Here is a 12,113-nt window from a genome sequence, read left to right on the forward strand (position 1 = left end):
TGTATTAGCAGAGATTCAGATGATTGCAAACAGAAATACTGGCAACAAATGGTTACATATATAATTGAACCATAACCCATTCTAGAGCCTAAACTCAACTAACAGGAAGCCTCGTCTAATAAGGTATTGTTCACCCAAGAATCTTTCTCCTATTGTCTGAGAAACAGGATGGCTGAACCCCCGCCCCCCCCCCCTTTCATGAGAGCAAGCCCACTGGCAAATTGTCTCCTCCCAGTTACGGATGACAGGGAAACCTTCTGCACCCCTAGATATATTAGGCCAGTCTTTTGTTCTCCACAGGGTTCCCCCTCTCCCCACTATTTACCTCTTCCTATTCATTTTCCTTCTGATGTCCCCACAATCTCCTCATTGGCATTTGACTCAGTGTGCTAATAGACTTCTATTATAGTGGTCAGTTAGAGAGAGAAGTGTCTCCCACCTTCTCTCTGGAGTTGGCCTCAATGCATGCTGTCTCTCGGTGACCTGCCTTTAACTACAAGGCCTTAATTTAATTTCCAATGTATACATATTGCCTTACATATTATCGGCACACACATGCCGCAGCAATTATGATGACCTGTGTGACACAAGGATGCTCTGGTGAACTAAAATGTGAACACCAGATCCAGGGGATCCCTGTAACCCTTATGCATCCTTGTACTGTCCATTAGCAGTCAACAAGAGGTCCTTGGCTCACGCCTGCTGTTCAGCGGATGATTCACTTCATTTCAACCTTTAATATTACAGATGGCAGAAGAACTGGAGGTGAGGGCATGACTGGCTTTCACCTTTGATGTCAATGCCATCACTATGAACTGAGCAGTTTGAAGTGTAGTAGCAAAGGTCAGGAAAGAAAGAAAGAAAGAAAGAAAGAAAGAAAGAAAGAAAGAAAGAAAGAAAGAAAGAAAGAAAGAAAGAAAGAAAGAAAGAAAGAAAGAAAGAAAATTGAGTGACAATTGAGGAGAAATGAGAGGATGGGCTCTCTTCCAGCAAATATGCAGTGTTTATGTGAGATGGTGGTAGGTTAGAAAATGTGATAGAGGGGAGAAACAGAGTAGCAATAACTGGAGAAGCGCTATCAAGCTGATGAGTCTGGCAACTGGCTAGTTTTTTTCATGAATGTCTTTAAAAGTTTTTGTTCCTAGTGAAAATTATCCACTGATAACATTTACCATTTTCTGCCCAGCTCTAGTAATTATAGAAGCATTCTAAGATGAACCCTGAATAGCAAAAGTATCAATGGTGCTTTACATCTGATCCTAGAGCATTAGGAAAGGGAGACCACAGCTCTGAAGTGTGTAAACCGAATACCTTTATTATTTGTTCTGTTTCCTCCTCAACTTACCACCTTTTCAAGTTTGTCAGCAGAACACATTGCACCTGAGCAACTTTTCTATTATTCCTGCATATCTCCATGGACTTCATCCAGGCTGCACATGTGTAACTGACGGCAAAACACAACCCACTGCGTTCAGCCAAGTGCTAAATATCGAATAGAGATCTCTCCAGGCTCATAGAACTATTTTCTAGGCATTGGATAGAAAGTTGTCAGTAAGTTTTTCTCTGTGGAAGATAAGCTAATGGAAGATCTGGTAGTTTAAGGAGGACCTAGCAGTTAGAACAATTACATGGGATGTTTGAGTTGAGTCTATTCAAATATCCCATTTTGGGGGGGATGTTATTTTTGTCTCAACTTGACACTAACTGAAAAAAGACAGATGAAAGAAGTGTTCCGACCTGATCATACAAGAAGCAAATGGAATGTTGCTTTTAAAGGATAAAGAAAAATTAAGTCATTAAAATCTCCTTGCCATGAAAGGTACCTCACCTTTTAATATCTTGGATACACCAGTAACTTAAAATCATTACAAGTGGATATAAGTTATATTAAATTCCTCTTCAACTCTGTGAAAGAACTGTTAGCTGGATCTCTAATATTCCTCCAGTCCATTAGAAGTGGCTGAAATTTTAGGATATACTTTTTCTGATAGACTAGGTTAGAGTCAACAAAAAAGTACACAAGTATAGATGGCATGACCATGGAACCCTTGCTAATGTGAAACGTCCTTATTCATAAAAAGTAGTCCTACACGAGTTGTTAGTCTGGAATAGATTCATGTGGTATTTAATTTGAATCATTGATTTGAGAAGCATAGTAGATTCTTTTCTTCCTATTTCAAGGCAGTATTTCTCACTGAAGTAATAAAATAATAATAATGTTATTGGCTCAAGTCAATAGAGTTATGTTTTACCCTTAAAAGTATTATTTGTAATTGATTTTGGAATAGCTTGGGCTGCTTGATTTCTATGATTAGCCGAACATTTCAACTCGTGCCATCCAAATGTCTCAACCAGAAAAAGCTCTCAGAATACCATTCCTGATTAATAGCCAAATATCCATGAATGAATAAATGGAAGAATGAATTAATAAAAAGTCTACTGATTTTGTCTTCTGATAAACTTGGAAATATTTTGGAAACTCTTCGGTTGCCTGAAACTAATTTTATTTCACTCCATGTGCTTTAAATTAGATTATTTCTTAAGGCAGGGATTTTCAAAAGTGCTAAAGGGAGCTAGAGGGTTTAATCTGCTAAGGCAGATTTAAAAACATACCAACAAGACCAACTGCACATCACAAATTCACAACAAATCTCATCCCAAATGTGATTGGAAGTGATATTTCCCTCTTCAGGGATAAGAGCATATGTATTATGCCTACAACAAAAGAAGTGAGAAAAGAAAGAATTGTCAGAAAAGAAAAGTAAAGAAAAGTAAAGAAAAGAAAAGAAAAACACTGATTAATATGTAGGTTTTCTGAGAATGGATTAAATATTTATGACAGAATCAGTACATGGAAAAAAATAGTAGTGATTACCTTCGTAGAATGGCATAACTTTTCTGTCACCAGCCATGTTTGATCTGCCTTCAGGCAATTTTAATAGTAATTTAAAAGTACAACGTCCTCATCACTTTATGGCAGGCACTCATTTTAAGACATTACATAAAATGATATGAAGCTCTTAAATCCTCAACCCCAAATACATTAGTGATTTCTGCTTAAGCATTTATAGTGGCAGACTTCTCCAATTTGTAAAACATGGGGCTCTGACATAAACAACTTATCTAGAGCCCTTTTTCTGTGGTGGGTTACTTTCCTATTTACCCTCTGGATACAGAAATATATGCCTCAGTTTATTAAACAGTTTAATCATCATTGTACCCTTTTCCAAGCACCAGCTAAATTGCTGTAATACATAAATAAGCTGACATGTGGAAGTGATATATCAAATCTTGCACTTTAGGAAACAGTTACAACATAGCATTCACAAGGGGCCTATTAGGGTTTTTTTTATGAACATGTATTAATTAATGTCATTCTTTTTACTGATGATGTCAGCAACCTCTTTTAGGCCCATGTGCTATTCCCTTGATGGCAATGGGGCTTTTTGTGGGTGCAAGGTTCAAGCAAAGTGTATACGAATGCAGGATATGAGCTTTAGTTATTTTAAAAAAAATCACTTGGTTCTTCCAAGATACTTTGGAAAAAGAAAAGGAGGACTTATGGCACCTTAGAGACTAACAAATTTATTTGAGCATAAGCTTTCGTGAGCTACAGCTCACTTCATCGGAAGCATGCAGTGTATTTTCTACTGCATGCTTCCGATGAAGTGAGCTGTAGCTCACGAAAGCTTATGCTCAAATAAATTTGTTAGTCTCTAAGGCATCACAAGTACTCCTTTTCTTTTTGTGGATACAGACTAACACGGCTGCTACTCTGAAAAAAGATACTTTGGAAGAGTGAAAAATAATATATTCCAGCTGTTTGTACACTTAGCGATACTCTTGGATTTACATAGATCTTTGATGACTACTGAATTTTCCTCGGTATAACCAATAAGTATGTTACTCTGCAAACTTATTGATCATTTGCAGACTTATATTTTGGAGTGGAATAAGGTATATGCTGAAAATCCAAGCCAATTCATGTTTCCACAAGGAAGCACTTTACTGATTCTAAAATATGAATAGTTACATCCAATATTGTTATCTCAGCCTCATTGCTTAAGATGCTTACGAAGATAATGTGATGACAGTAATTTAATCATAACAAATTCCAAAGTCAGTCACATGTCGGGAGCCTAATAGACTCATATTTGTTTTCCATAAGCTTTGCTCCTTTTTGTTCTTCATTTCATTCCCTCTCTCTTTTTGACTATTCTCAAACTATTCCATTAATGCAATCGAAATTACATTATATATAATAATCTTCGGAGGGACAATTATGGGAATGGAAATGAAAAAGCCCCAGAAAAGATGTGGATTACTAGAGAAAAGCTGTAAAGAGAGTAATTTTGGTGATCTATTTAACAGAATCAAAGTGTTTTTCCTCTCACTGAAAGCACTCTCTCTCTCTTTCTTTAACTCTCATAAATGCTTTTAAGACTTTCTTTGGAAAACCCGTCATTTTCAAAGTACCCTTAAGAGCATGTAATCCCTATATAATTTGAAAAAAAAATTGCACTTTTCTAAAATAATGGCAATTTTCTAGATAACTAGTTTATACAATAAGGAAATGCCTCAGACTTACTTTGAAAAGAGTAATGCAGTACAGATGGACACCATATACCATACTTTGGAGGGAGTATAATACCAGCAAAAATAGAAATACAGAAATTAATGTGCATTAGACAGTAAATCAATAATCTTATCAGCAAAAGTAGAAACTTCCTAATAACTGAAGTCTGAATAGAGTCAGGAAGAAAGTGCAATATCAGACCAAGGCTTTTAAGCCTTCCCAAAAAACAACTATAGTAATTAGGGTGTCCTGGTGTTCTCAAAGACGACATACAGTATGTGAAGACAACAAAAGAAGCATGAGCTCCTGATGCAAAGCCACCTGAAATGAAAGACTCCCATTGTCTTTAATTCTCTGGATTAAGTTTAGAAGTGTGAGCAACAAGGGTGATGTCGTGGTGGGAGTCTGCTATAGACCACCGGACCAGGGGGATGAGGTGGACAAGGCTTTCTTTCAGCAACTCACAGAAGTTACTAGATGGCAGGCTCTGGTTCTCATGGGAGACTTCAATCACCCTGATATCTGCTGGGAGAGCAATATAGCGATCCACAGACAATCCAGGAAGTTTTTGCAAAATGAAGGGGACAATTTCCTGGTGCAAGTGCTGGAGGAAACTCTAGGGGCAGAACTCTTCTTGACCTGCTGCTCACAAACCGGGAAGAATTAGTCGGGGAAGCAAAAGTGGATGGAAACCTGGGAGGCAGTGACCATGAGGTGCTCGAGTTCAGGATCCTGACACAGGGAAGAAAGGAGAGCAGCAGAATACGGACCCTGGACTTCAGAAAAGCAGACTGACTCCCTCAAGGGAACTGATGGGCAGAATCCCCTGGGAGAATAACATGACGGGGAAAGGAGTCCAGGAGAGCTGGCTGTATTTTAAAGAATCCTTATTGAGGTTACAGGGACAAACCATCCCGATGTGTAGAAAGATTAGTAAATATGGCAGGCGACCAGCTTGGCTTCACAGTGAAATCCTTGCTAATCTTAAACACAAAAAAGAAGCTTACAAGAAGTGGAAGATTGGACAAATGAACAGGGAATAGTATAAACATATTGCTCGGGCATGCAGGAGTGAAATCAGGAAGGCCAAATCACACCTGGAGTTGCAACTAGCAAGAGATGTTAAGAGTAACCAGAAGGGTTTCTTCAGGTATGTTAGCAACAAGAAAAAAGTCAAGGAAAGTGTGGGCCCCTTACTGAATGAGGGAAGCAACCTAGTGACAGAGGATGTGGAAAAAGCTAATGTACTCAGTGCTTTTTTTGCCTCTCTCTTCACAAACAAGGTCAGCTCCCAGACTGCTGCACTAGGCAGCACAGCATGGGGAGGAGATGACCAGCCCTCTGTGGAGAAAGAAGTGGTTCGGGACTATTTAGAAAAGCTGGATGAGCACAAGTCCATGGCGCCGGATGCGCTGCATCTGAGAGTGCTAAAGGTGTTGGCGGAGGTGATTGCAGAGCCATTGGCCATTATCTTTGAAAACTCATGGCGATCAGGGGAGGTCGCAGATGACTGGAAAAAGGCTAATGTAGTGCCCATCTTTAAAAAAGGGAAGGAGGAGGATCCTGGAAACTACAGGCCAGTCAGCCTCACCTCAGTCCCTGGGAAAATCATGATGCAGGTCCTCAACGAATCAATTCGGAAGCACTTAGAGGAGAGGAAAGTGATCAGGAACAGTCAGCATGGATTCACCAAGGGCAAGTCATGCCTGACTAATCTAATTGCCTTCTATGACGAGATAACTGGCTCTGTGGATGAGGGGAAAGCAGTGAACGTGGTGTTCCTTGACTTTAGCAAAGCTTTTGACAAGGTCTCCCACAGTATTCTTGCCAGCAAGTTAAAGAAGTATGGGCTGAATGAATGGACTGTAAGGTGGATAGAAAGGTGGCTCAATTGTCGGTCTCAATGGGTAGTGATCAATGGCTCCATGTCTAGTTGGCAGCCGGTATCAAGTGGAGTGCCCCAAGGGTCGGTCCTCGGGTCGGTTTTGTTCAATATCTTCATAAATGATCTGGAGGATGGTGTGGATTGCACCCTCAGCAAGTTTGCAGATGACACTAAACTGGGAGGAGAGGTAGATACATTGGAGGGTTGGGATAGGATACAGAGAGCCCTAGACAAATTGGAAGATTGGGCCAAAAAAATCTGATGAGGTTCAACAAGGACAAGTGCAGAGTCCTGCACTGAGGACGGAAGAATCCAATGCACCGCTACAGACTAGGGACCGAATGGCCAGGCAGCAGTTCTGCAGAAAAGGACCTAGGGGTTACAGTGCACGAGAAGCTGGATATGAGTCAACAGTGTGCCCTTGTTGCCAAGAAGGCCAATGGCATTTTGGGATGTATAAGTAGGGGCATTGCCAGCAGATGGAGGGACGTGATTGTTCCCCTCCATTTGATATTGGTGAGGCCTCATCTGGAGTACTGTGTCCAGTTTTGGGCCCCACACTACAAGAAGGATGTGGAAAAATTGGAAAACGTCCAGGGCATCAAAAATGATTAGGGGACTGGAACACATGACTTATAAGTAGAGGCTTTAGGGAACTGGGATTGTTTAGTCTGTGGAAGAGAAGAATGAGGGGGGATTTGATAGCTGCTTTCAACTACCTGACAGGAGGTTCCAAAGAGGATGGATCAAGACTGTTTTCAGTGGTAGCAGATGACAGAATGAGGAGTAATGGTCTCAAGTTGCAGTGGGGGAGGTTTAGGTTGGATATTAAGAAAAACTTTTCACTAGGAGCGTGGTGAAACACAGGAATGTGTTACCTAGGGAGGTGGTGGAATCTCCTTCCTTAGAAGTTTTTAAGGTCAGGCTTGACAAAGCCCTGGCTGGGATGATTTAGTTGGGGATTGGTCCTGCTTTGAGCAGGGGGTTGGACTAGATGACCTCCTGAGGTCCCTTCCAACCCTTATATTCTATGATTCTGTGATTCAATGTGCTTTGGATCAGGCCCAAAAGAAATTGGAACCTGACCTACCACAAGAGTTGGCTGAATAGATTGTACTAAATGAATTGATGAATCCATTCAATGTCTTTTTAAGTTCATGAACCTGAGTAAATTGCAATTCTCTCAGGATGTATTCACTATCCAAAATTAGTTACTGAACAATTGGTGAACATAATTCTTGGGCTGTAGGTGGTTTGCCAAAAAAGCATCTTGTAGAGGCTGTAGGCCTAAAAGTTTGGTTTCTATCATTAGGAAAAGAGGAAAAATAGAAGGGGGTGGGGGAGCAGTCCCAGAGAATGCCAAGGAAGATAGGAAACACAGAAAGAGGGGAAAAAATGGAAAGAAGGCAAGTTCTATGGATCTTCAAAAATTGACAGTTGTTTAAATAGTGATTAGTACATCACACCCCTGTTTAGGTACATCAGAACAGTGGATACCTTTTTTTGATTGACTAGCCACATTACACTCACAGATGACAAGTAGAATAATCCTCCTTATCAAAAGCTTAAGCAGGTGTACACATGAATTTGGGATAACATTCTATTTGATACTGACAATCAAATAAATTATTTCTCTCGGTAAACAAACTCATGCAGAGGACCAACATTTGCATCTGAAGCTTGACTCTTCATTACATTATTCCACTTATCCACCATTGTAACACCACTGTAGTAACATGAAACCTGGTGTAACAAAGTAAAGCATTAGAACCCAGATGTGAGTTCTAACTTTAGATTTTATAGCTTTTATAGATTTACATGCAAAAATGAAATTGGAGAGAGGAGATGTTGAGATGTACAGAATGTTGAGATGAAACCTTCAGGGCATAATTAGTGACATGCCATCCTCTCCTGATTATTTCAATGGACGGATATGATGATACATGTGCCAAAATGCATAATATGCAGACCCCATACATGCAGGTGCAAACAAATTACATCATCTCTACATCAATACCTAATATGTACCAAAAGAGATTAAAGAGCAAATTAAACAAGCACTGCGTAGACCCACTAGGCATAACTAAAGCTACAGATCTGAAAAAAGTACAATATACACTCTTGTGTACTCTAGAATAGTTTGGATTTTTCAGAATTCTGTTATGGAGTCAGTGAATGGTACCATGAAGTGGCTCATTAGAATACTGTAAACATACTGCATGTATTTTGAGTACCCAAACATCTTGGGAAAAAATATATTTTACGCTACATTTGACTTATTAAAGGAAGACTATATATATAAGACTCACTATATTTCAGCAGTACTCAGGCTTCATGAAGCGGATGGGTTACAAAATTACGGGAACTTACAAATTGGAAGTTTTAACATTTAAAATACTTTTCTGCTCAGGCTTTGGAAAGATAAGGTAAGAACAATGGAGGAAGATAAGGTTATTGCTCTTGCTGACGGAGTAAAATATTGTATAGGCTGCCAAATAAGAGTGGCAACTTACAAGGCACATGGAGGCAAGTTTCTCAGGCACACTAAAGGCCACATTTGAAAAGATTTGGCCCCTACTCAGATATATCATGGTATTTTACCATGTGATAAAGACTGTAAAATCCCGGCAATACTGGGTATGTCTACATTGAGACACTCCTAGCTGGCCAGTGCCATCTGACTCAGGCTCATGGGACACAGGCTAAGGGGCTGTTTAATTGTGGTGTAGATGTTCAGGTTTGGGCTGCAGCCTGAGCTCTGAGATCCTCTAACCTTGCAGAGTCCTAAGGCACGGGCTCCCGCCCAAGCCCAAACATCTACACCACAGTTAAGCAGCCCCTTAGCCCGAGATCTGCGAACCCGAGTCAGCTGGTATGGGCCAACGATGGGTTTTTAATTGCAGTGTAGGCTCACCAATGGAAGTAAATTGACATTTTGTTTTGACTTCAACAGAGCTAGGATTTCATCCTTTACACCAAACTTTATTGTTCAAAAAGCTAGCTATCTTGTGCGTTAAAATGACAATGTATTTTCTTAATGTTCATTTGGAAGATTTTCAAAAACAGTGCCAGGTACTCCTCCTGAAAGTCAATAGAAAAAGCAACTTTGATTAAGAAAAATTGTGAAAACTTTGTTTAATAAATGCCAATGAGAGTTGGTAAGATATTACATTATATATAATTACAAATATCCTTTCACAGTAATTTCCAAAACAATTAGTGTTTCTTTCTATTAACATTATTTTAGCTAAATTTTCATTATCAAAATGGCAATGTTATAAATTGAAAATTTTCTGTTTCGAAATAGAAATATTTAATGAAATATGGCTCAGATGGCCAATCAAAACAGACAATGCAAAAATGGAAAAGGAATTACATGTCAAAAACCAAAAAAAAATAATTTTCAATCAGTAGTTTCCATCAAAGTTTTGAAAAATGAAAGAACTTTTTTTTTTTTAAATGGCCTTTTTTGATTTTCAAATATTTCATTTAAAAAAAAATTAGCTGCCTTTTGGGTCCATTTTGGTTTTGCCACCAAGCTTTACTGTGGAGCTGGACTGATCTAGGAATAGATCAGGAAGCAAAACTGTGACTCCAAACAATCACCATAATCTGCCTCCCAGTTTACCACTGCTCCAGAGGGGACACACACTGTACCAGCCCTATACCTTGTGCAGCATGTCTCCCAGCAAACTAGCACAGGTCTGCAGTATGTTGAGGAGGCATAGCCAGCCATTCCTCACCCTTTCTACTGCTGTTCAGATGTGCAGAGGTGATGGAATGAAATAGACCCAAGAGAGCTGATATTTCATTACATCCTTCTCCCCTCTCTTTATTTCCTTTTCTTCTATCCAAAAGTGGATTAAGCCTTCACACAGATAAAGTAGTTTTGGGCTTCTGAAATCCACTAGTATTTTGTGACTAGTCTTTTTATTTTGTTTTTGTTTGTTTCTTTTGACCTTACTTCATCTAAACTTTGGGGCATTTGCTATAAAAACATAGAAATGTAGGTCTGGAAAGGTCTTTGAGAGGTCATTTAGTCCATGCGCCCCATGCTGAGGCAAATCCAAGTATACCTACACTATCCCCGACAGGTGTATGTCTTACCTGTTTGTCCAATCTGTTCTTAAATGTTTCCAGTATTGAGGATTCCACAACCTGCACTGAAAGCCTATTTCAGTTTTTAACTATTGTTATATTTAGAAAGCTTTATTCCGAGTATCCAACATAAATCTGCCGTGCTGCAGATTAAGTTGATCATTTCTTGTCCTACTTTTAGCGGACATGGATAACAATTGATCACCACTCTCTTTATAAGGGCCTTTAACATACTTGAAGACTTATCACGTCCCCGCTCAGTCTTCTTTTTCCAAGACTAACCATGCCCAGTTTTTTAACCTTTCCTCAGAGGTCAGGTTTTCCAAACGTCTTGTTGTTGTTGCTCTCCTCAGGACTCTTTCCAATTTGTCCACATGATTCTTAAAGCATGGTGCCCAAAACTGGACACAGCACTCCATTTCAGGTGTCACCAGTGCGGTGTGGAGTGGAACAATTACCTCCTGTATCTTACAAACAACAGTCCTGTTAAAACACCACAGAATGATATCAACCTTTTTTCGCCAGTGCATCATATTGTTGGTTCAAATTCAGTTTGTGATTCACTATAACTCCCAGAGATCCTTTCCCGCAGTCCTACTGCCTAACCAGTTATTCCCTATTTTGTACCTGTGCATTTGACTTTTTCTTTCCTAAGTGTAGTATTTTGCATTTGTCTTTCTTGGCACACATATTGCAGTGTGAAGTTTATATATCAGTCTTTTTTGATTCAGCTGATTCTTGGGCCAACAGTTGGCTCTAGTTCTCCTAAGGAACTTGGGGGACATTTTCCACTTGAACTGTAAGACCTCAGGTCCCCTTTGTTCTCCTTTTTAAAGATAGGCACTATATATACTCTCCTCCAGTCCTCTGGGGCCTCACCCATGCTCCATGAGTTCTCAAAGGATATCTTTACACTGCAATTAGATACCCACAACTGGCACTGGCCAACTGACTCAGGCTAAGGGGTTGTTTAATAGCAGTGTAGACATTCAGCTTCAGGCTGGAACCTTCAGGCCCTAAGACCCCGGAAGGTGTGGGAGTCCAAGAGTTCAGGCTGCAGCCCGATCCCCAACATCTCACCACAATTAAACAGCCCCTTAGCCCGAGCCCTGCGAGCCTGAGTCAGCTGGCATGGGCCAGCCACAGGTGTCTAATTGAAATGTAGACATACCCAAAGATAAATTGGTAATGGTGCTGTTCTTTTCTACTCCTCCTTAACAATTTGACCATGTTTCCACTTTTTTGATCTTCAGGTCACTAAAGAACACTTGATGCAGTCACGTTAATCTCTTGCTATTCTTCTGGTCTTTTCTTTGCATTGGTATAGTTTTCTATTGTGCCTTTAATATTGTCTCTGAGAGAATGCCAGCTGTCCCAAACTCCTTTCTCTCTTGATTTTTTTTCCCCATTGGAATTTACCTACCTGTTCTCTGAATTTCCTAAAGTCAGCTTTCGTGAAATCCCTTGTCCTTATTCTGCTGCACTCTTTTCCCCATAGAATCATGAAATCTGCCATTTCCATGATCACTTACATACAAATTGCGTTCCACTTTC

Source organism: Lepidochelys kempii, chromosome 5 (assembly GCF_965140285.1).
Source record: "Lepidochelys kempii isolate rLepKem1 chromosome 5, rLepKem1.hap1, whole genome shotgun sequence".
Lineage (NCBI taxonomy): Eukaryota > Metazoa > Chordata > Testudines > Cheloniidae > Lepidochelys > Lepidochelys kempii.